A 25,790-nucleotide genomic window follows, 5' to 3' on the forward strand; every position below is an offset into this window, starting at 1 on the left:
ATACACTCAACTCCGGCGCTTGGGCAGCCCCTCTGATGCTGTTTCTTCCTTGCCTGACCTCAGACCTGCCCCTGGCTCTCAGAGCCAGTCTGACCCAGGGAGCAACCACAAGGAACTTGGTAAGGCAGGGAGCCCCGTTGGCCTTCCTTTCTGTAAAACTCTACTCGGGGGTGTTTTTTAATCTGTGTGTACGAGCAGGAGGGCAGGTGAGAAGCCCAGAGCAGGCAAGGTGAGAAAAGGCCATCATGAAAATCGTTCCGCCTCCTCAGGGCCGTGTAGCTCCTGAACGGGGCACCCTCAGAGCACCTCTGTGACAACCAGCCAGTGCAGCTGGCAGCCCGACTCCCACCGTCCTTGTGTAAAAGGACACCTCTAGGAGGAACCAAGTCATTGCTTGTCATTTCAAGTCTGCCCTGGGGTTTCTCTAATTCATTTATAAGCTCACAGACACATGCATGCATACACACACACACACACACACACACACACACACACACACTCCTTCTCTTGTACCTTCAAAGAGGCAATACAAGTCTTTTTAACATGTCTCTCTTCACTCTCGAAGTGAAATTTGGACTATGACCTGCCAACACTTATAATTTCAAAAAAAAATCATTGCAATATTACAAAGAAGAAAGGAAATAAAGTCAGTTAAATAATACAGAAATCAGCATGCAAGTGTTGGGGCACAGCTACACGGGAAGACATATGAAAGGCACAATGAGATATAGCTTTCCAGGATGTGTAGGTAAATCGCATATCCTTGGCAGTTGTGTTCCTGCTAGATTCAGCATGTGCAAAAACGACCTCTGTGTTCACATGTAAAATGGAGTTGGCTGAGGTCATCATAACCAAGCAGTGCCCACGAGTATGCCCAGTGAACTTCAGTTATACAGATGCTGGACAAGGCTTTGTTGCCCAGGCAACACATCCAGTACCCCAGCCCTTAGGAGAGCCCTGTCACCACTACAGTCAAATCACTCACACACACTTCCAAGATATCCAATAGGGGGCGCTGCATACCCACTCAGGACCAATAGCATGCTTCACCCCTCTATTTGCCAGACACAAAGAGGCAGAGGTTAAGACATCCAACCAAAGCTATCCGGAAAATCGATGGCAGACAGGACTAGAAAGGGAAGGGAGAGTGGAAGAAGGGAATTACTATGGTAACACTATTTCCCCTCTGTGAAACCTTGTGCTGGGGCTGTTGTACCTTACAGGTCAGGGCTCTCATCACCCCCATTTTTTTTCAGAGAAGATACTACATTTAGGAGAGTCTCAGCCACTGCTTATAGCCCCATTTTTGGAGGTGCCAGAACCCAATTTTATCCAGTGCTTTTCCTACTGCGACACGGTGCTTCTCTTCTAGGTTTCTGGGGCCTACAGTCAGGGACAAAGGCCCTCACTTTGCAGCTTAACTCTCAAGGAAATAGTGTCTGGGCTGCGTTCCACCTGAAAGGCAGCTCACGAAGAGAAAGGTGGCTCGATCCCAACCTCTTGGGCGTCCTGGCCCAGTCAGTGTGTGGCTGCAGGCAGAAAAGCTCAGGCGTCCCTGCACACAGGAAGTGGGGGCTCTGGATGAAGTCACCCGTCAGCATTCCCCAGACGCCGGTGGGAGGTGGGGGAGCCCGGCCCAAGCCAGCAGGGGTTGTTTCAGGAAAAAGCATGTTTGGCACCCAGGTCCCAGCTGTGCAGGGCAAGTGGTCGTCACATCTGTACACCCCATACCAGCTGGGCTGTTCTGCCGGACTGAGGCCTGGGGTAGGCATTGGAAGAGGGGATCCAGTTTTGTAATTCATAGGCATCTCTGTTTCTCTACTTTCTGGCCATAAAACCATGACTAAGCACTTTGAGCAAGAGACCTATTGCATCAGATATCGTGTTCAGGAAAAGAAAATATTAATAGCCCATGCTTGTCACCTCCCTCTGCCCACTACTTACTGCATGAGCACGAACCCATTTGCTGGAGACAGTGCAAAGGCATCTGCCCTATAGGAGCACACTCTGTCCCAACAAACTCTGAGGTTTCACAGAAAACAGCTCCACTCAGGCTCCTGTCAAGTGACGTCTTGCAAAGTCAAGCAGGGCCAGCCCAAGTCTGCTGCGCCGTTGGCTCTTGTTTTTTTCTGGCCCTGAGCAGAAACGCTTGGGAGACAGCACAGGCTCCGGAGTCGCACTGCCTGGGCCCGAACCTCCACTTTGCTATTTCCTGGTATGGCTCTGGATAAGACCTGCCCTCTGGCCCCTTTGGTAAAAAGATTGTGACAGTACCCACCTCGCAGTCAGTAAGAACTCCTGAGCAGAGTGCAGAACCACACCCGGCCCAGGGTAAGCACTCACTCAACCAATGTCCCGATAATTAATACTGATCCTGACTTCCATGCTCTATAAAGAATGGCTGAAGGCAATGGTGAACATTAACCCCAGGGAGGGAGATAGGGGAGCGCGGCCTGGGCCCGGGAGCACGGCTCGCAGAGTCCTCCAGTTGAATCACGCCATGTCTGCGGACCTTTGTTCCATGTGGCTCTGAAAGGCAGAACTAGGTCAATGAGGAAACACTGCCAGGAGGCAGATCTGGAGTCAGAAAAGGGGATTTTTGAGAGAACTGGAGACATCCACACAGGGGAGCAGGATGCCTAGAGCAGAGGTGTGCAATGGGGCCAGGACACTGCCCGTCACGAAGGGTGCAGACAGGCTTTCTCGGCCAGCGGAAGTGACCCTGGTGCCCTCTCCCACTGGCCCTTTCTCTCTCCCTGATAAGGAGCAAGTGCATGCTGATAGCCAGGGTGTGCCTCATCAGCCTCAAGGAAGCAGGCCGGACTTTGGCCCTATCTTCACACACACAACCTTCAGGACTTTCACTCAGTGCTCTCAGAACAACTGCTGGCCATGGCAGTGGCAGTGGCAGTGGCAGTGGCCGTGACAGTGACCAGCGACGGCTGAAGAAACCAAAAAGCACTGGGTGCCAGGACAGTAATTCAGAGAGGGTGCGAAGACGACAGAGCCGTGACAGCAAGCTATCAACACTTTCTTACTCTGGAGGATTTAAAGGCAGTATCAATTACTAATGCCGTTCCTACCTGCGGGCATACAGAATGAAGGGATCAGGCCAATTCCCTGGGCTGGGCTTGGGACAAGAGGTTTGGGGGCCATGCTCAGCACCCTTGTCTTGGGCAAGGGTTCACAGTGCTCCCTACCACCCCCAGACACAACCCCCAACCTGGGTCTCACCGAAGACGTTTCCTGGGCTGAGCTACTCAATGACGATGCTGGGACACACTGAGCAGACCAGAGCAAGACAGGAGAGCAAGGAGGAGAGAGAACCTGGAAACCAGTTCAGAGTGGGCGCCCCCAGCAGGCCCCTTCTATCATGAAATGCTGCTATCTTTACAAACTATAAAAACCAAAAACAGTTAAAATAATCAAGTTACTTTGCCAACAAAAAATTGGTTTGTATTGAAGCATAATACAAATCTAGGAAAAAAATTATGTGATTCCCAAACTAAAGCTCATATGCTATTTTCCAAGATCTTTCCTGTTACTGTGAATTCATGCATTTTCTACTGAGAATGTGAAAGCAGGTAGTTGGCAATAAAAAAGATCAAGGGGGAAAGGTGTAGAGAGAGGATCCTGGAGATGCCCTGTGTACTCACATCTCATTGTCTGAGAGCCACTGTCCAGGCCGACTGGGAACCCGCTGGCAGGAGGAAGGCCCATCTCTTTTTGAAGATACCCACTGCCCAAAGGCCTCTGCTTTGGAGCCAAGCTGCCATGGACCTGCCCACAGCCCCTACTTCCTCCCTTTCCATTGTCAACCTCCTCTACAGTGGGCAGTCCATGGCCCACAGTCGCTCTCCACTCTCCAGCTGGTTGCCTGCCTGCAGACAAATCCCAGTGCTTCTTCCTCCCCAAGCACCGCCCCCCTCCAGGTGGACTGCTATAGCCTTGCTTCAGAACCAGGTCACCCTCTCGCACCTCACTCACATCCTCTGAAATCACTGGCCTCCAGTAGGCATGGAGGTGATTTCACAGCCCGTCTTCCCTTGCAAAGCTTTGTCTAGGGCCCTGTGCCCTCCCTCTGAAAGAGAACCGACATGTCGTGCCCAGCTGGGCTGGAGCCATGCTGGCAGGTGGGCAAGGGCAAGAAACAGATCCAAGTTCCTCCTTACCTTCCAGTCCCAGTCCACCGACATTGCTGCCTGCACAGTGCACAAAGAGGGGTTCAGAGGGCCAGAAGGACCATCACAGTCAGCTGTCACTCTGACTAGCAGGACGTAATACAAAGGCGGACTCAGAGGGGCACAGAGAGACACCAACCACCACGCACTGTCACACTTCTAGCCGTGTGGGGTGAGAGGAGTGTGAACACAGCACTAGGGCCACCCACATGGGATCCCAGTAAAGGGCAGGGCATTCCATGGCCTGTGCCCCAGCCCTTTGCTCTCTCTGGCAGTACCATGAAATCTTAATAACCCATTTCCAGGGCTCCTGCAAAGTTGCCTGTTTCATTCATCTTCCCTGCTGCCCACCGGCCACTGCCCCTGACTTCCCTCCGACACTTTGCAAATGGGCTGTACCTTTTTCCATTAGAAAACATCACAGCATCCGCAGAGCTTTCCCCAAGTGTATCAGAGAGCAAACTGATTCTACCCTTGCTTTGGTATCCGAACACGCAGATTCCAAAATCCCCTGCTCTACACCTCCACTGCTCAACTCAGCTTTCATGGACGTATTACTTGGTCTGCTACATAAGGGCTGATTATGCGACTGTCTTAGCATTCGTCTCAAGTGCAGAAATTAGATCTACTGCATTTCATTGGCAGGGTAGGTTCGGGAAACAGCCCACCATTGCCAGGACTCTCCAATCTGGGCCTCTGCCTCCCACCTGTAGTAAGACGGAGCTCAACTACAGGGTCTCGGAAGCGCCCTCTGGCTCTACCACAGCATGAGATGGCAGGCAAAAAAAAAAAAAAAAAGAGGCACTGGATTCACATCTTCTCGTGACTTGGGGCAGGGCTCTGTGAGATATCACAATGTGGCTCCTCTGAGTGGCACAGATATGCCACGGCAATGAGCGAAAACCCTAACATGGGGATTCAGTGCTATAGGATGTATGTTTGTGAGCTAAGTATAATGGACAATGAAGAGTGATTTTATCTCCCTTTGAGAACACAAGTGCGCTCTTCTATATTTATACCTTCCATCTCCTGATTTAGACAGGGAAGAACTTTCTCTGATCAGCACTCAGTTGCCAATAACTCCACTCTACATCTAAATGAAGAATGGGAGTCATATAAGTTCACAGATTGAATGGATGGCTGATTTACAAAGCCCTTAAAACTGTGGCTGCAGGCCGACGCTGGCAACCCCATAATTAGATATGGCACGCTCTGCAATGATGTATTTTTTTACTGTTTTTTAATAACTCAGTCCTCCTTCTGGGATGAGGGGAAAAATGGAATTTGTTAAAAATAAATCGGGATTTAGTGGCTTTTCAGCCTTCTGCTGCTTGTTGCTCAAAATATTCTATAAATAAGAGAAGCTCTGCCCTATCGTGCACTGTAAACACCCACAGACACTCAGCGCCAAATTCTTCCGATTATGACCCTGCGCCTGTTGCCAAGATACTGCAAGGACCTACTTGAAAGGCGGCCATCTAGGCCATTTCCTGATTAAGCTGCCCTGTAGCGAGGAATCGAGGCCTGCTGCTTTGGCATCATATCTAGTCTCAAATAATCGCTCCGTGTTCTGGAAATTAAGCCTTTTCCTTGTGGTAGAGTTACAATTTAGAGGTGAGTGAAGAACTAACCACCTGCCCAACCAGCCACCCGCAGCCTGTGTGGATTTAAGATCCTACAGCAGCACATGCTGGATTAAATCAGACAGTGAAAGTGTGTTGACGACGGACGGCATCTGTCACGGTGCCTGCCAGGCAAATCAAGGTCACGCGAAAGCAGGTCAACTATCGCTAGGACAGGTGAGTCACATGCAGAAGGCCTGCCCTTCTGTTCACGCCTCAGCCTGGGTCCCTGTCGCCCACGGCTGAAGTAGTCACTGGAGCGTCCACGCCCCACCCGGAGAGGGCCCACGTGTTGGGCTTAGTGCTCTGCAGTTCACGTACCAGAGCGTAAGCTGGGACTGGCCCAGCCACCAGGCTCCACATGACCCCAGAGAACTGTAAGCAGGGATCCAGAGCCTGTGGCGGGCCACACTCTCACTGAGCGAGAGAGACTTGCAGTTCCTCAGAAACCGGAGTGCTCAAAGCGGCACTGGAGCAGAAAGGGCTCTGGTAGGAGACTCCTCACCATGCTTCCCAACACGAGGCCCATCATTTGGTGTGGGCTCAGTGGCTGGGGACTCACTTAGACATGCTGGCTCTCAGGGCCTTCAAGGGCCCAGGGATAGAGCACCTGCTCCCTGCCCCCAGGGGCCCAGATTATGAATGAGCAGTCCATTAGTGAGAGAATGAGCAGTCCATTAGTGAGCAAGTACTGCCCAGGAGAGAACTGATGTGTGCCACGAGGTTACATTTTTCAGACTTAGAATTGGGACACAGAGGGTGGGATTTCTTAAAAACAGTAGTCCTACAAGACAAGGGTGCTGGGGGGGGGGGGTGATGGTCATAAACCACCCGCCCAACGCCTGCCGCTGGCTCCAATTGCTTAAGATCGACATAATCTTATGCACTTGGGTCTGCTCTGCTGAGAACGTGAGCATCAGGACAGCAGAAGCTCCATCTTTATTCCGGAGCGACTTGGCAGTGACTGCCTCTTAGGAGGCACTCAGCAAATATTCACTGAACAAACAAAAGCATACCCGGCCTCTGTGACAGTGTTCTATAGACGCGTCTCCCTCTACCTTTACAGTCATGGGATGAGGTAAAACGGAGATGAACCATGACAGTGATCAAGGTTTGGAGAGGGTGCACATTTTCCCCAGAGTGGCACAGCTAGCAAGCGAAGGAGCTGGAATTCAAAGCCAGATATGGAGAGCCCTAATCCCAGTATTCTAACAAACATGTATTACTTTTATAATTCGGAGGGGGGAAGAAGAAAAATTTTAGAGGAAAAACTGCTCATCACCCAGTAGTTCTACATCAGATGATGGATTCAGTTCCTGTACTCAATAGTCAAGTCCCATCTCCAGCTAAAGAGTAGTGCACTGCAGCCATAGCAGGAGGAAAGATCCTGGGGCCTCCTTTATAGGAAGCGTCCATCCCTGTCTTTCCGTGAGCCTACAATAGCCAGGCCAGGGGTGGAATCATCGGCAATAAAAATCATTTCTCCTGTCACTGTTAGAAATAGCAGGCTTTAGTCCACGGTTCACTGGAAAGATGCCCAGTTGCAAGCAAGACAGGATGGGTAGTTAAGGTGCTTGGAACGTGCCTTCTCCCAAACCCAAGAGAGAGGGGGAACAAAGCATACTCTTTAAACCTGACATTTCAAAAATGTTTAAATTGAAAAGTCGATGGCCTCAAAGGAGGAGGTACCTTTCTCTGACGGGAGGAGAGAACTTCCACTTTGACTATGACCTTGTTGAAATAAGATCGAAGTTGGCGAACTCAAAAGGCTTCCATAGCCTTGGCAACTCATGACTGGAGCCTAGGGAGATTATGGACACCTTAAAGAAGAGTGTCAATTTGTTAAGTCAGCAACAGGAGTCACTGTGCACTTGCTCCTCATGTGGGATCTCTGTCCTTAATGTGTTGTTCAATGTGAATTAATGCTATGACTAGTACTCAAACAGTATTTTATACTTTATGTTCTGTGTGAGTGCAAAGTGATGAAATTTTTACTTAATACATACTAAATTGATCTTCTGTATATAAAGTTAATTGAAAATGAATCGATGTGAATGGAATGGGAGAGGGAGCGGGAGATGGGAGGGTTGCGGGTGGGAGGGAAGTTATGGGGGGAAAAAGCCATTGTAATCCATAAACTGTACTTTGGAAATTTATATTTACTAAATAAAAGTTAAAAAAAAAAAAAAGTAGATGGCTGGCGCCGCAGCTCAATAGGCGAATCCTCCACCTGTGGCGCCAGCACACCGGGTTCTAATCCCAGTCAGGGTGCCAGATTCTGTCCCGGTTGCCCCTCTTCCAGTCCAGCTTTCTGCTGTGGCCCAGGAGTGCAATGGAGGATGGCCCAGGTACTTGGGCCCTGCACCCGCATGGGAGATCAGGAGAAGCACCTGGCTCCTGGCTTCAGATCAGCGCAGTGTGCAGGCCGCAGCGGCCATTAGGGGGTGAACCAATGGAAAAGGAAGACCTTTTCTCTCTGTCTCTCACTGTCCACTCTGCCTATCAAAAAAAAAAAAAAATTAAAAAGTAGAGATGTACACTCATGTAAACAGAACATTGAACCCCATCAAAGCTGAGTTTATCGCCCTGTGTCACCTAAAATCACAGTAAAATTCCTATTAGTCTGATATTTGAGGCTAAAAAACTTTTCCAGTCCATCTGCGAGATGCAGGCTATGGCATGAATTTAGGCACAAATCAGCAGGTGCATCTCATCAAAATGGCCAGGCTAGATGTAGCATGAATACATTTCTCAAATACGGGAAACAACTGCTAATGATTAATGGTGTCAATAAAGCAGGTATTTCCAAATGTTATCAGGCTGTTGTGCCCAAGAACCTTCCAGTACACACAGCCAGCGGCAACATCCTAGGGTGTGGATGGGGAGGAGCCTAGTGACAAAAGAGCACACAGCCTCACCTTCTGGATCTGAAATTTCAACTGGGACCCCTGGTGGGGTGGGGAGGCGGGGAGCTTCAGGGACAATGTCTCATGAACAACACTGGACTTGTATTGGTCCCATGTTTGTTTTTCCTGGAGAGACGGTCTATAAACTTCCCCAGGTTCACTAAGTGATCTGTGACTCTTGGGAGCACCAGCTCTTCCTGCTGTCACTCCCTGATTTATTTAGACAGTCCTGCTGGCACAAACAGTTATCAGGGAAGACCTTCTGGCTTTCACAGTGATCAAGATGTTGATCAGGGAAATCATCCCAGCGCTTGCCCAGACAATCCAGCCACTGGGAACTCCTTAATGATCGAAAAGACATCATTGGCAGAAGGGAGTGAGAAACTGCTGAGTCTTAGCTTGACCCTGCTGCCCAGGTAGACACAAATGGCACATCCTGAGAAGACCAGGAGAGCAAACCAGGGACCAGAAAGTCTTGAGGCGAGATGAACTTGGGAGCAAGTAGGTGGGACAGAAGAATGAACACAGCCAGGCAGGGCTCCACCTACACACCAGCTGTGAGGCCCTGGGATGGGGATGATGATGGCGATGACAACAGGATCTGCAATGAGCCATTATTTACTGACAGCACAATGTCTAGCACATAGTAAGCAAGTACTTGTGTACTAACAAAATAACACGTTAGGTATCCTTCAAATCTCACAGCAACCCTAGGAACCCTCTCTACACAGTTTCATTTCCATTTTTCTAGAACTGGGCAAAGAAGAGTAAAGATCAAGTAGTATGCCCAGGGGCCACAGAAAGCTGGGATTCAATTCCATATCCAGTCTGCTCACAGCCCCTACTCTTAACCACTCTACTACACTGCCAGCGCCAGCTTCCTCATCTGTAGTAGAGGACAACAGGATGGCTGGGATGAGACAGAATGCATGGGGAGTACCTAGCGCAGTGCCGGCACATGAGAGGCTCTGGTGGAGCTCATTCTGATATTCCCACATCGGGACCCCAGGAGGGAGAGAAAGGGGGGACGTAAGCACGTGGCCACACGGAGGGTGCAGCACTTCACTTCACAAGCACGACTAGGGACTGTGGGATGACATAGCCTTGTTTGGGCATACAGAGGGACACCTCAGCAAGATGGAGAGGGATGGGTTTACTCAGCGAGGAAAGAATCTGGACAAAGGAAAAATTCCAGTTCAAAACAAAGTTCTCAAAAGGCAGCAGCAGACAGCACAGACATGCCTGTGCCAGGAATGTGCGCCCTTGATACCCGAGGGAGAGCGAGGGCTCCTATGCCTGCTTGCAGCAAGAGAGATACTGAATTCCTGGTTATCAGCAAACCCCACCTGGAACCTGAGCAGAGTCTAGGCTTTTTTAAAAGTTGATTTATTTATCTGAAAGGCAGAGAGACACAGATCTTCTATCCACTGGTTCACTCCTCATATGCCCCCCAACAGCCAGGACTGGACCAGGCCAAAGCCGGGCATTCAATTCAGGTCTCCCATCTGGGTGGCAGAGATCCAAGTACTTGAGCCATCACTTTCTACCTCGCCCAGGATGTGTATTAGCAGGAAGCTGCAATTGGAAGCAGAGCTAGGACTTGAACCCAGATACTTTGACCCCAAGGTGCAGTTTAACTGCTGTGCCAAACGCCTGCCCCCAGGCCTTCTTTCAAAACAGAGAATGTGTTACAGCAAGTCCGCTCTGGAGTCAAATACGAAGAAACGCAGCCACTGCTCCAAGGAAGAACCATGGACTTAACGAGGCTGGCGGTGTGCAAACACCAGCGGCCCCACGTCCTCGCTGATGACACTAACTTGAAGACAGCCCTAGCGAAAGACTGATGGGCAAGGCTGTGGGGAGCAGCGTCGCTCCTCAGAGAGCTGGTATCCCTGCGGAAAACATGCATACCAGGGCTCACGTTTGCCTGGTGAGAAAAAACAGCAGGGCGTGTTGCCAGCCTCTCCCCAGGCCAGCTCGTCCCCTCCTGCTTTTCTTATAAAGGAATCACTACACCAAGTCATCCCAATCGAAATCAAAGGTACTCAGAGGTCTCCAGGTCCTGCCATCTGGCCCCTCTTCTCCACCCCCACAGCTCTGGCACAAGGCTCAGCATCAATTTCCTGGACCATTTTAACAGCCTTTAAAGTAGTTCTGCTGCCTCCCTCCCACAGTTCAGCCCCCACACTGCCACCAGCTGGTTTTCTAAAATAAAACTGCTGACCACGTCACTCACCTCGTGAAAGATGGCTACTAGCTTTGCGCTGCCCATGGAAGAAAGCTCCAAAGTTCCAGTTCGCCCGCAGGCACGCAGGCACTCATTCACTGGTTCATGTACCTGTTAAACATTTCCTGGCCACTTGCCACCTGCCAGGCATGCTTTTAGGTCCCTGAGTGTTGAATTCAGTAAGACAAGGACCCTCATCGTGGATTTATGTTCTAGTAGGGGAAGGCAAACAGTAAACAAGAAGACAAATGCATAGCATAACACTGGGAAGTGACGAGAGCTAGTGGAGGAAAACACAGCGGGGACGAGGCCAGTCACTGTGGGAGTGGGAGGGCTGGGGGAAAATGGTGCTTTTAGACAGGTGATGGGGACCACAATTGCTGTAGGCGGGTCCAGTGAAGACACGGGGAGGAGCAATCCAGGCTGAGGCCCTGGGGCAAAAAGGAGAATAGCAAGAATGATTCGGGGCCGAAGTGGAGAAAAGCACGGAGTGCTGAGAGACGAGATCGGAGAGGCGGCGCTGGCAGGCCATGGAAAGAAGTTTAGGGTTTATTCCGAGGCTGCCAGAAAGCCACTGAGGGTGCTCAGCAGGGCTGGCACAGGCACTTACTCTTTGAAAAAGTTTGGGGGTTGGTTTTTGTATCACAGTGAGTTAAGCTGACGCTTGGGACACCCGAATCCCGTATCAGAATTGGCTGGTTTGAGACCTGCCTACTCTGCTTCCAATCTAGCTCCCTGCTAATGCCTCTGGGAGGCAGCAGATGATGGCTCAAGTGCTTTGGTCCTGCCAGCCACATGGCAGACCCGGATGGAGCTCCTGGCTTTTGGCTTCCTCCTGGCCTGGCCCCAGTTATTGGGAGCATTGGGGAATGAATTAACAGACGGAGCCTTTCTCTCTCTCTCTCTTTTTCTCTCTCTCTCTCTCTCTCTCTCTCTCTGCGTGTGTGTGTGCTTTCCTCTCTCTCCCTTTGCTTCTCAAATAAATAAATAATCTTTTAAAAAATCGAAGATGCTTCTGCTTGACTACGTGGACAACTGATGGCAGTGGGGCGAGGAAGGAAGTAGGGCGATCGGCGGAGAGCGGACTGAGAGGGGGTGGATGGCGACCTTGAAGGAGGAGTGGTCACAATGGTGTGAGGAAGGGGCGGGGATGCTGCGCTGACTTTGGGCCTGGGTAACCAGGTAAGTGGTCAGGCCATATATGAGGGAGGAATAAGGCTCGTGTTGAGTTTCCTGGATCTGGCATGTCCATTACACCTCAGAGTGCAGCTGTGGTGTGGGCGTGGGTACGTGAGCTGTGGCACAGGACAAGGGTCCTGGCAGGTCACGAGGACCTGGGGGTTGGCAGCATCTGGATGACTGCTAAGGTGCGGTGACTGGCGTCTTCCACCTCTCAGCCCCACCTCCTACCAGGGCTCTGGCTCTACCCTGCGGCACCCGTTGCTTGAGAAGCCCTTCCTGGACACTCTGGCAGCTGGCAGACTTGCCCCATCTTTTGAGACTCGCCCCAAAGCCATTTCTTCCCTTTCTGATTCCCCAAGAGAACGCCACTGCCCCCTCTTCTCCTACCATACCCTATGACGCTCGTTTGACAAGGGCACAGGCTGTGCCCTCTATCTATTTACACCTTTCGCCCCGTGACTCCTCAAGGGCAGTAACTCAGGGTCTAATCCTCTGTGCCCCTGTCGGCGAGCAGAGGCCTGGACATGGTGAACATTTACTGAATGAATGGAGCTCTCCTCTCTGCAGAGAGGCGCACCAGAAATGACGCACGTGCTGACTGACTCACTGTGCAGCTGCCGTCTGCAAGGGGGGAAGCTGAGAGCCCGGGGCCCTGGCACTGCAGCACTCCTGACGCTCGACGGGACAGAACGGCACCTTCCCGTGAGCTTCTCGGCAAACATGAACTTCAGGAAATCTACGAGGTATTTCAGGGCGTTTCAAGGTGTGATCAACACAGCACCTGATCAAGGTATTCTGGGGTTCAGCACCTGGGAAGACCCCTAATCATCTTTCAAGACTTCTCAAAAGTCCCGGACCCTTCCTGACTCCCAAGAGAGCACCCGCGTCCTCCCACCCAGGGTGCAAAGCCAGTGCCCTCACAAGTCAGAAACAAGGCCAGGAAGCGGATGTCCTTCCTCTGCCCCTGCCGCCGGAGCCCCTGGGAAACAGGCCTTTACCGACAGCATCAGAGAGGTCATGGGACCGCCCAAGTTCACAGAGCTGGGAGATACAGAAGCCAGGATTCACCAAGGTCTGTGTTCCTTCCAGCACATTCCAGACAGCCTCACTCCACGATCTGGGGTCCCACAGCAGGCAGGATCCTTAGGACCACTCAAGCTGCAGATTACCCCAGGGACCCGGGGTTCTGGAGAGAGGATGTGGTCTGCCCACGGTTACTGAGGCGTTACTGGAAGAATAGAGTCAGGCCCTAGGTCTCCTACTCCCAGGTGGGGCTTTTGGAGCCCTGTGTCTGCCTCTCTCACCGATTCCCTAGGAAGCAGAGACAGAGCAAGGAACAAAACCTTAACAGGGCAACCCATCTGCTTACAAGAACCTTAGAAAAATCAACACGAGAGGCAAGGACAATGGTGTTCTCAACTGCTGTGCCTCTCCAGGGACTTACTAATAGCAGAAAGGTAACCGAGCAGCTGTGACAGCACCGAGCAGGTTCCAAAGCCAGTGACATGAATGGGACTGACCAGTGCCTGACAGCTCTCTTAGGCATTCTGACAAACGCCTGCTGTCCACCTACTGTGTGCAGGGTCCCGAGACTCAGCCAGGCAGCACAGGACAGGGGAAAGATGCCTGGAGCGGCTTAACCTCTCCCAGCCTCAGTTTCCTCATCTACAGAAAAGAAGCCACGGGCGGTCTCCCAAAGCGGATCCACTGTTCTGGGGACTCAGTGGGATGCGTACGGGCCTGGTATATGGGAGACACACAGTCAATCTCAGAGGGTTGGGAGTTTGTCCGTTGCTGAACAAGGAACGTACGCACATTGTAGAAAAAGAAATGGGGGAAAAAATAGCTACAGCAAAGCTCTTGTAAAATCTTACTAGGGCGAAATAGCATCCTCTGGGGATTTACTAAAGGATAAGGAAATTCTGTAAGAAATTTTTAGTGACTGAGTATTTTAAGGAGGAGTGAGGGGAGGGAGAGGCAGAGAGAAAAGAAAAGGAGAGGAAAAAGAAAGGAGTTGAATTTTAACATATCCATGTACTGGCAGGCTTTGCAAGTAAATGTGTGTATGAAAAGCACTATAACTTTATCTCCAATGGAGAGAGACGCACTTTAATTATTTATGTCCTAATCCTCTCTGCCAAACTCCTATTCAGTCTTCAATACCCCACTTGTGTGATGAGCCTTTCCACCTACCCACCTGGAGGGTTAATTCCTCTTTATCCATTAATTACTGTATTATTGCACACATTACAACGTCTCTGCTTGTTGGACTCCCCTACTGAATAATGAGCTCCTGGGAACACGCCTTGCTGCTGACTCATCTCTCGGCTCCAGGGGTGGACTTTCCCTGGCCCCAGGATCCCCAGCCAGTAGCCAGCAGCTTGCAGCATCCCAGGAGGAGACTTTTCTCTCTATGTGCAAGAGGATGAGAGAGGACTCCTATTTGTAGAACGTGTATTCTGTGCTGAACATCTGACAGGTACCTGTCAAATATTAATTCATGTATTTCTCAGAATGCCCCTATAAGACAATGACTGCAGAAGGGGACACTGTGGTTCAGAGCGGTGATGTCACCAGACAAAGGGCCACTTGGCTAGTGAAAATGATGATGTCAGCAGTTGAGCCTGCATCTATCTCACTCCAAGTCCCTCTTTCCATGAGGCCAGACTGCCCAACAGGGGTCACACGAAGCCAAGGGCATCCTGGAAGGACAGACTGAGACCCAAACCTCCACAGTCTCCTAAGTGAGCTTAGTGCCCAAGGAGCTGTGGTCAACAGAGAGCAAGTTACTAGCAGAAGCCAGACCCTGGCTCAGGGGACCGGAGGACAGAACTTCACATGCAGATGGCAGATGGTAAGCTGCCCATTACTCAGACCTAGGGGAGGAGACGGGGCCTGGGCCAGGAGTTCTCAACCATGTGGGTCGGTTAAGGCTCCTGGTAGAGAAGTGGCAGATCCTTCTTAAGTACAAAGAACTTGAACTTTCCAAGGTTCAAGAATATGAATCTAAATGTCAGCACTCCTAGGAGAAAGCTGTGGTCACAAAAGGAAGTCTGGGAACGTCACTTCCCTTTCCTCTCCACCCCCACCCCCCACTCAGCTCATTAAAGGAAATTTCCATGATGTGTCATAGGCAAAAACTTGGTCTCAGCTCACAGAAGTCACCTGCTGCCATCTCCCTCTCTCCCAAGGTACCCTTGGTCCAAAGCCAGCTCTCCTTAGTGCAGTCTCTCAAGTGCCACCCCAGACTAGGAACTGACAAGCCCACCCAGGTACACATCTGGGAAAGGAGCCTGTAATTTGGCCATTATTCTTCCAAAAACCACCTGACACAACTGATATTGTTAGATAATCATCCAAAGATTGGTCACAATATTTGAAGACAGTTTCGTCACCTTACAGGATAAGTGCTGGATTGCCAAAGACAAGATACGAACATCATTTAATTAGATATACAGAGTTATGTATGTTGAATGCTTTTCTAAGACAAATTTTTCATTTTAATGGCATGTATGTGAGCTTTTAAAATGTGTTTTCCATTTACATGTTGCAGCCAAAACCAAATTATCAGAGCCATAATAGAATGTTCCTGGGGATAGTAGAAATTGGTAGAATCTTTTTGGAGGGCAATTTGGAAATACTGATTCAAATTCTAACTGACAAAACCCTGAATCCCATTTCTAGCTTTCTACACCACAGAAAATCTCTTGCAAAAGCTCACCAGTGTTCACAGTAATTCCCAGAGCAGCAATGGCTGTGATGTCAAAAGATCAGAACCCACCTGAGTGTCCACCAACACCACATAAACTTAGACTCCATCTATCCAATGGAGTGCAGCTGTGAAAAATAAGGAGATGGAGCTGTACAGCACTGACTTGGGAAAATGTATGTTGGGCAGAAGACAGAAGGCAGTGACAGGGGGCTGGGGGGGGGGCACAAGCAGACACAAGTGTGCAGGCGTGTGAGGAACAGACCATCAGAAGTGGCTGCCTTGGGGGGACAGCTGGAAGCAGGCATTGCAGAAGACTTCTTGCTTATGTCTGAACTCGTTACAAGTGTAGACTATGTTCCCCATAGCAAAAAATCCGTTTCTGAAAGTTCAGAGAGTTGGGCAGGTGTTTGGCACAGCAGTTAAGTTGCCACTTGGGACTGCCACATCCACGTCAGAATGCCTGGGTTCACGCCCCAGCTGTTCTGCTTCCAATCCAGCCCCTGCTAATGTGCACCCGGGGAGGCAGTAGCAGATGGCAGGGTGGCACCTGACACCCGCATGGGAGACCAGACTGAATTCCCAGATCTTGGCTTCAGCCTGGTGCAGCCCTGGCCATTGAGGGTATGTGTGTGTGTGGGGGGGAGTGGATGGAAGATCTCTCTCCATCTGTCTGCCTTTTAAATAAAATGAAAATTAAAGTTTTCTAAGAAACAGAAAAAGTTCATATATTAGTAATAGTTTTTCAAACCTTTGGTGTCTATAAGGACTCCCCCGGGTGCCACCATTGGACACTGCATCTCCTCCCCGCCCTCTGCATGTGGCCACTGAGCAAGCTCACTGGCTAAAAGCAAGCCCAGCTCGCCTAAAGGAAGGCTGTAGAAGAGAATGGTCTCCAGGCCTGGGACTCTCAAAACCCACACCTACTGCACTAAATTACTGCCAAATTACAACTATTTTAGTGACAAGGCGAATAAAAAAGTCTACTTTTAATTTTTCAAATTTACTGCATCATAAATTATTGAATTTAAGCAGTTCACTTGTTTGCAACCTGCCTTAAGTAGTGGCCATCAAAATTTACACCCTGCATTATCCAACATTTTATGTTGATGGATGAGCCTTGCTGAAGACTTTTTTTTTAAAAAAAAATTGCTAACGAGGCAACCCCATGGGGAGGAGAGAAGGTAACCCTACTAAATGCCAAGGAGACTAAAATACGACCGTGATTGCCATTTGAGTTATCATGAGAATGACAACAAGCGCAATAACCTTCCTACGTGCGGTCAGAGTTGCTACTGGAAACAACTCTAAATTGCTCCACAGTATCCCAGGGCTGTTAGCTATGTTTGGCAGGGATGACAAACTCAATTACCTATGGGGTTCAGCAGGCCCTGGGAAGGTACAAAAAGGCTGGGCAGGGCTAGCACTGTGGCGTAGTGGGTAAAGCCGCTGCCTGCAGTGCTGGCATCCCATATGGGCGCTGGTTCGAGTCCCAGCTGCTCCACTTCCAATCCAGCTCTCTGCTGTGGCCTGGGAAAGCAGTAGACAATGGCCCAAGTCCTTGAGCCCCTGCACCTGCATGGGAGATCTGGAGGAAGCTCCTGGCTTTAGATTGGCACAGTTCCAGCCATTATGGCCATTTGGGGAGTGAATCAGCAGATGGAAGACCTTTCTCTCTGCCTCTCAAAAAATAAATCTTAAAAATAAAAATAAATAAATAAACAGCTAGGCAGAGTCAGGGCACACAAGAAAGAGCTCCTGGGACTGGGACCACTGATCTTCAGCGTGGCCAAGAAGGAAATGGGTCAGGCCTGCCAGACCTGTGGTTTTTCATTTCGAGCTGGAAAATCTAGAGTTTGATACAAAATTCACCAAATCTTAAATGTCAGGCACCACGACAAAGTTTTCCAAGACTGAGAGAGCTGACCATAGAGAAGTGCAGGCTGGGTGCGAGGAGCAGCCACTGTCAGTGAGCCTGCAGGAACGTCCTACCAGCTGTTAAAGGAATATCACAACATTTTCAAGTCCAGGAGCAACCCCTGAAATGTTCCTTCATGCCAGGTGCTGTCCAAGTATTTGGCATCCAGGATTTGGGTCACACAGCCACTGGGAAAGATTCCAATACAGGCTTTCTGACAAACCTCCCTCCACAACAACAACAAACAGCATGGAGCATGGACGTAACATCAGCACACTGCACACAGTCATGGTTCCCAAAGCCACAGCGGTAGATCTGTGCTAATAATAATATGGACACAGCTCAGTCCACTCTCTTGCTCCCTATACAGCTCTCTACCCATGCAAAGTCTTCTCACGGTAGCCAACAAGTAACCAGGGAGGCTTTAGAAACAACAATAGTGATAGAAGCTTGTGACTGTTTGGTATTGTCTGCACCCCAGGCACAGTGCTAAGCAGGTTCCCATTTCATCTTCACCAGAACCTGAGATCCCATTTTACAGATGAGGAAACTGAGGCATGGAGAGCTAGCATGTGGAGCCCAACGCCAGCATCCTGAGCACCCTCTGAAGAGGCCTCCAGGAGGCCACGTGGGCTTCAAGGCCATCTCAGCATACTGCTGGCAAAGGTACCTAGGGTGTGGCTAACCTCCTCCTCCTCCTTCCCCACATCCACTTCCCCCACTTGGTCAAAAGCCATTTTTTAATTTTTATTTTTTTCCGCTTAAAAACAGTGTGAGTCATCTGGAGTTCATCCAGGGTGGCCTTAGAAGGCCCTGGAGGCCTGGGGAGGTGCCCTGAGGGACAGGGCTTCCCCTGCGCAGCCAGCCAGCCAGTCACTGCCATCAGCATGAGGCCTGGGAAGAGGGGCCCTGGAGCCACACCAACCCTTTGAAGTGGCTGCTGAGGTACCACAGAGGGGGCGCAGAGAAAGGGGGGCATGCGCTTCCCACTGGGAGAGGAGAGACTTATTTTGCCAAGAGCCAGATCTCTTACCCAAAGCCCCGCCCCAGACCCCTGAAGAATCGGCAGAGGGTGTAAGTTATGAAAGTAGACAGTGTGGAAGAAATACACACACCTACTCATGCACGCACACGTGCAAATGCACCCCCTGCACGCCAAGGCAGCTGCCCTGTGGGCGGCGACTTCCGTACTTCCATCAACCCTTTCTGGACAGCCCAGGGCAGGCCCTGAATGCAGTGTTCACTGCCTGGCCTGAGAGACCGCAGGCCAGGGCTGGGTCAAGGGGGTGGAAGGAAGGGCAAGGACACGACGACTCACCATGGTCAGTCATCCTCAGAGGATGTGCAGTCCCCAGGACAGCAGGGAAGCGCAGCTGGTCCTGCCTGGGGAGGCAAGAGGGGCCCTTGCCTTGCAGAAGGGCCACAGTGGGTTGCGAGGTGGAGGGGAGGGCAACGGCATTGAGGGACAGACACTGTCAAGGCACAGGTGCCTCCTTAGCACAGTGGGCTTGAGGACAGACTCAGGAAGGTGAGGGTGAGAGCTGAACCCTCCCCCCACACACACACACGTACAGACACACATGGCTACCAATGCCATCTCACTAGTCCAAGTGATCAATTGCAGTTCACAATTGATCACACTGATAGGTCTAAGAGTCAAAGGGATCACACAAACAAGACTAGTGTCTGCTAATACTAACTGATAGAATCAAAAAGGGAGAGAATGATCCAACATGGGAAGCAGGATACAGCAGACTCATAGAACGGCAGATGTCCTAAATAGCACTCTGGCCTCAGAATCAGCCCTTAAGGCATTCGGATCTGGCCAAAGAGCCCATGAGAGTATTTTAGGTATGGAAAGCCAAAACATTCTGGGGAAAAAAAAAAAAAAAAAGACCTAAATGATGAAAGATCTCTGCGAGTGAGATCCCAGTGGAAAGAACGGGGGGGCCATCAAAGAAGGAGGTACCTTTCTCTGAAGGGAGGAGAGAACTTCCACTTTGACTATGACCCTGTCAGAATAAGATCGAAGTCAGCGAACTCAAAAGGCTTCCATAGCCTTGGCAACTCATGATAAGAGCCTAGGGAGATTACTGATGCCATAAACAAGAGTGTCAAATTGTTAAGTCAACAACAGGAGTCACTGTGTACTTACTTCTCATGTGGATCTGTCTTTAATGTGTTGTCCAATGTGAATTAATGCTATAACTAGTACTGAAACAGTATTTTCCACTTTGTGTTTCTGTGTGGGTGCAAACAGATGAAATCTTTACTTAATATATACTAAATTGATCTTCTGTATATAAAGATAATTGAATGAATCTTGAGGTGAATGGAATGAGAGGGAGCAGGAGATGGGAGGGGTGCGAGTAGGAGGGAAGTTATCGGGGGGAAAGCCATTGTAATCCATAAACTGTACTTTGGAAATTTATATTTACTAAATAAAAGTTAAAAAAAAAAAAAAGAGCAGTGGTCCTGAGTGGCTCTCCTATGTCTGTTGCCCAGGCCCACATGCTGCCAGGGGTGAGGCGGCCATGCTGGGGCTGAGACCCAGGTCTTCCTATGGTCCTGGGGCTTACAGGGGGCTGTCCGGCAGGGGAAGGTTCACTAGTAACCACACAGTCCGTGTAAAAGGACCTCAGCGACAAGAGCTATGGAGCAGGAGGCTGCTGAGATGTGTGACAGAGGGACCGTGGAGCAGAGAAGAAGGGGTATGAGCTGAGACTGCAGGCGGGTGCCTGGGACAACCCCTTCCCTGCCACAGACTCCGCTGGTCAGGGCCCCAGTTCCCTAGATGGCGTCTTTGGTGGAACAGCGATAACACTTACCATGGCCAGCACGCGGCGAGCGGCTAATACTACGTGGTTACCCTACCAGGCACTCGGATGGTGCTGGACAACAGGAGAGGAATGGGGAGACGATCCAGCCCGCTCCTCGGGGAACGCTTCCACCGATCGGCTAGGATCTGCAGGCTGTGTGGGCATGAGCTGGGCAGACCCGGAGGAAGAGGGACAGCCTGCAGGAAGGCCCCGCCAGCAACGGTGGCAGCAGCCGCACCTCCAAGCAAGGAAAGCACGCCTAAGAGCCGGGGGGCTCCTGACCACAGGACACCTCTATGCCAGATATGGCTCTCCCGATCGCCGGGAGCCCCCAGATGACAGCCACGCTCCTGGCAGAACTGAGAAGTGAGGAAGGCACCAGTGTCCAGCTGAAGGCCCTACATGAAAACATGCAAATGTACTTGCCATGGACAAGGGGCACCATACCAGCTCCTGTGGGGAGTCGGTCAGGCTCTCCAGACTGGGAGCCCTGCAGTCAGGGCTTCTTCCTATTGGTTACTCCTGAGCACTGAGTCTTCACAGGGTGCCAAAGACAAACATGCCCCTGGGCACCTCCACAGAGGACCCCGGGGAGGGGGGTGGGGAGGATTCTCCTCCCTCCCCACTCCCCCCCATCCCCCTGCAAGGAAAGCATTCTCAGTGCCCCATGCAGGGGAAGAGGTTGCCAGAGAGCGGCTGGGCTAATGTAGGAGACTGAGATTCATCCAGGACCAAGCTGGGCAGACCCCATTCTTGAGAATTCCTTGATGGATTATTTTTTATTTCAAATCGCAATTATGCCATCGGCAACAACAGGAACTTCAGAAAGTCAGGGGTAAAGAAAACAGAGAAGTGACGTTCCTGAAGCTCCATATGCTAGGAACACCGCAGGCAGTCACAGACCCAAGGCCAGAACAACCTGTACTCGACGCTGAGAAGAGGAGGGGCCCCCACCGAGCGCAATGGCCAATGAACCTCCAATTTCCAATACAGGAGATCACATTCTAAATCTGTTGTTCGGCTGCACAAACAGACTTTGCTACCCTCTCTCTTTCAACAAACACTTCCTGAGCCAGGTGTATTGTGCTGGCACTGGGAACACACAGACTGTGTGTGTGCTCTCCACCCTGAAGGAGCTCAGTTTACTGAACATAACAGATAAGTAAATCAACACTTACATTGATAAGTGCTTTGCAAGAGAGACAGGCAGGGTGTTCTGGGAGCCACAGGAAGGTCACCTGCAGGTCACAGAGGGGTACAGGGTGGAGAAGGAAGGTACCCAGAAGGGCAAGGGGCAACTGGAGCTGAGTTCCCTCTTGGGGGACAGTGGTCAGGTCACCCCCAACACAGAACACAGCCTTGGGAAACGTACCCAGCGGTGATGACTGGGCTAAGGTTAGGAATGAGTTACAGGGGCTGGTGCACTGTGTTAATCCTCCACCTGCAGTGCCGGCATCCAATATGGGCACCGGTTCGAGCTGCTCCTCTTCTGACCCAGCTCTCTGCTATAGCCTGGGAAAGCAGTAGAAGATGGCCCAAGTCCTTGGGCCCCTGCACCCGCATGGGAGACCCTCAGATTGGCTCAGTTCTGGCCATTGCGGCCATCTGGGGAGTGAACCAGCAGATGGAAGACCTCTCTCTCTGTCTCTACCTCTCTCTGTAACTCTGTCATTCAAATAAATAAAATGAATCTTTAAACAGGTAATCGGGGAGCACATGATATACTACATGCCCACTTCTCTGCTAGACGCTGGGACTGTGACAATCAAAATGACAAAATAGGCCCCTGTCCCTGGAGCTCGAAGTTGGAAGGGAGTGGAGAGAAATACCAGGTACGTAAGCAGAAATGGCATTGTTGAGTGCCACAGAGTTGGCCTGGAACCTGACTCACATGCCTTCTAGTGATCTGCCTTTCCCAGCCCGAGGCTGTTGCCTCTCCAACTAGACCAAAGTTTCACCTGAGGACACCATGAGAGCACCTGAGGTTCTTCAGCCTCTTCCCACCCTTTTCACAGATTCCCAGCAAGTGGAAACATCCACCACAGCTCTGAACATTTAACCTGGAGCAGGAAGGGAGATTCCGGGCTCGGGCAGAGAAAACAGGGAGCGGCATAAACCAGGGATCATCCAAACTGGCTTCAAATCCTTGGGACGGTTACTCAACTTCTTCACTACTTAATTTCTGTACTGCTGAAAAAACAGGAAAACTCACTCTCCTGTCATTGGCAATTGCAAAGGTGAAATGAAACGATACACAGAGCACTGAGCACTGCACTGGTACATGATGAGCATTCAATACATGGTGGCTGCAAACCAGTCACACCTGTTGCTTTAACTACTAGATTTTTATTTCCATACAAGGCAAGTCAAAAACCACTTAGAACTCAAATCAAAGGACATACCCTCACCATGCTAGAACACCAAGTGATACATAGTCGAATGACCTGAGGAACTGACTCGAATGCCTTATGCTGGTATGGACTCTGCAGTAAGAAGCTCTATTCCAATTTTTGATCCACTCCATTTTATCCTCCAATTTACACAAATGCAACTATTTTCCCAACAGATCACATCTTGTCTCATGGCAAGAGTCCCAAACACGGGCTGGATTCTGTGGTGCAAGTTGTGGCAGAGTTATGGATACCACACCTCCAAGAGAGCCTAAGAACACACTCACAAGCCCAGTGTACACAACAGCTCCCAAACATGGCTTGGCTCCAAAGAAGGAACTGAGAACTGGTCACAGCATGCTTTGCCTGCCTGAGAACTAAAGTAAAGTTTAATGTCACCTGCAAAGAGCTATAGCTCATCCGTCTCCCTTCTTTTACTACGCAAACTCTGAGTGGTGTACTTCAGTAACATCTCAATTCTTTATCATTCACATGTGACCCACCCAATGCAACCTGGCTTCCCCGGCTTCCTCTTTTGGGACATCACATTCTTCAAGGTCAGCTGTTAATACCTTATCACAAATTCAGTAGCTTGCCTGCAGTCCCTTTCCCTCAACTCTCTGCCACTCCCTCCTCTTCTCTTCCTAGGACTGCTCTGCCAGTCTCTGGGTCTCCTCTACCTTCTTCCTCCCACCCCAGCGTTACACCCATTCCCCAAGGCCTAGCCCACTCTTTCTATAATTTCCATTCTATGTCTCCACGCTTAACCTTCCCAGAACAGCTTTAGCCCTGAATGTCCAGTTTCTACTGGGCATTTCCTGCAAATGAACCACTGTCATCTCAAATTGAACGTATCTAAAACTAGGTGCATCAACTACTCTTTCCCGCCCTCAATATCCACACTTCTGCCAATGGAACCATTGTGGACCACCAAGTTTAAGCTTTCATCTTCTGGATTCCTGTCTTTCAAGTCTAAGAAGACTGAAAATAGTGTTCCTTTGTAACATCTCTTCTAATGGTCCTTTGCTTCCACTTTAACCACCATTAGCCACACTACCTCAGGACTGAATTGCTGCTCTTGCCTTCCTTTTTTTTTTTTTTTTTTTTTTGACAGGCAGAGTGGACAGTGAGAGAGAGAGACAGAGAGAAAGGTCTTCCTTTTGCCATTGGTTCACCCTCCAATGGCCACCGCGGCCGGCACACCGCACTGATCTGATGGCAGGAGACAGGTACTTCTCCTGGTCTCCCATGGGGTGCAGGGCCCAAGTACTTGGGCCATCCTCCATTGCATTCCCGGGCCACAGCAGAGAGCTGGCCTGGAAGAGGGGCAACCGGGACAGAATCCAGCGCCCCGACCGGGACTAGAACCCGGTGTGCTGGCGCCGCAAGGCGGAGGATTAGCCTAGTGAGCTGTGGCACCGGTGATGCTCTTGCCTTCTAACAGGGGTCCACACCTCTTATCCAGTCATCAGATCAATGTTCCTAAAGTATCATTTGTGCCATTTTACTTCTTTGGCAAAATAACATCAATGACTTCCCACTGCCTTCATGATAAAGTGTAACTGCCTCAGCTCAGCCTTCAGGGTCTGGCAAAGGAGTTGGTAAACTACAACTTACTGGCCAAGTCCGATGTGCCACCTGTTTCTGTGAGTTTTATTGGCTCACAGCCCACCCATTCACTTATATATCATCTATGGCTGTTTGCATGCTACCCCCGCAGAGTTGAGTAGTTGTGACAGAGACCACGTGGTCTATGAAGCCAAAAAATATTGAGCGTCTGGTCCTTCACAAAAAAGTTTCCAGACCCTGGGCAGAATCATCAGATGCCAGCAGATCCAGCCAAGGCTCTTGCCCACGACTCCTTGGAGGAAGCTTTCGCTCCTGTGGGCCTGTGACTGAGCCTACTTTCTTTACACTTTACACTCATGTCCTCAAGCCTCAAAAATTTTTATTTCATTCCTCCCTCAACTTTTCCCAGTCTACCTTTTCCTTCAAAAGGCCATCAAAGCTCCACCTCTCCATGAGCCCAGCTGTATGCATTCCCTGTGGATTCTCTCCCTTTGTCCTTCATCCCTGCACCTGCCACAGAAAACTTGAGGGAGCTTTTGCCTCTCTTAGGGATGCTTTCAGCCCCTACTATAGAGTCTTCTGCAGTTCAGGTTTGGGCATCTCCATAGAGCACTTGTCAATGATAACTCATTCCAAATGCCAATCTTCAGCAGCACAATTCAGTAAAAAAGGCATCAAACAGACTTACCATCGAAAGCCTAGAATTCCACATTTGAAAAGTTAAGGTTGAGTCCAAAAGCATGCACTTTAGCCAGCACCTAAAAGCCAATGAGATAAGAGTTTAATGAGATAAGAGTTTAGCTGTAAAACAGAAGATTTACATTTTCTTTAAATTCATAATGCCCAATAGGCTTCAATTCGTCATCCTTCAGGATGCCCAGCTCTGCTTTTTTTCCCCATAAAACCCCCAAGTAGCTTTTAAATCCATTGGACAGTCTTCCCTTAGAGTCTCACCATGCCTCAGGCAGACCAGGTACCCCTCCCTCTCAGCTCTTATAAACTGGTGACACGTTTATGGCAACACATGGCACATGAAGCACACTTCCTTATTTACGAATGGGGATCTCCAGTCTGTAAGCTTTCTGAAAGACAAGGCCTGTTAAATCAGCCCAACCCTAGCCCCCCACTGCCTGGAACACAGAAGGCACAATTTAGATGGTCCTCAACAAACACTTGCAGCAGTAGGCCTAGTGGTACAGTGGGTTAAGCTACTGCCTGTGAAGCCCACATCCCACATCTTAGTGCTAGTTCAAGTCCCAGCTACTCT

General features: G+C 50.2%; 1 protein-coding gene across 5 annotated transcripts in view; it reads right to left on the reverse strand.

Moving 5' to 3' along the window:
• Positions 1–25,282, reverse strand: part of BMAL1 (basic helix-loop-helix ARNT like 1) — a 73,159-nt gene extending 47,877 nt beyond the window's left edge. For all 5 annotated transcript variants that reach the window (XM_051851678.2, XM_051851675.2, XM_051851669.2 and 2 more), the window contains exon 1: positions 25,212–25,282. The gene's annotated coding sequence lies outside the window, so the exon portion shown is untranslated. The remainder of the gene's footprint in view (positions 1–25,211) is intronic.
• Positions 25,283–25,790: the final 508 nt, after the last annotated feature.

This window comes from Oryctolagus cuniculus, chromosome 1 (genome assembly GCF_964237555.1).
Source record: "Oryctolagus cuniculus chromosome 1, mOryCun1.1, whole genome shotgun sequence".
Taxonomy (NCBI): domain Eukaryota; kingdom Metazoa; phylum Chordata; class Mammalia; order Lagomorpha; family Leporidae; genus Oryctolagus; species Oryctolagus cuniculus.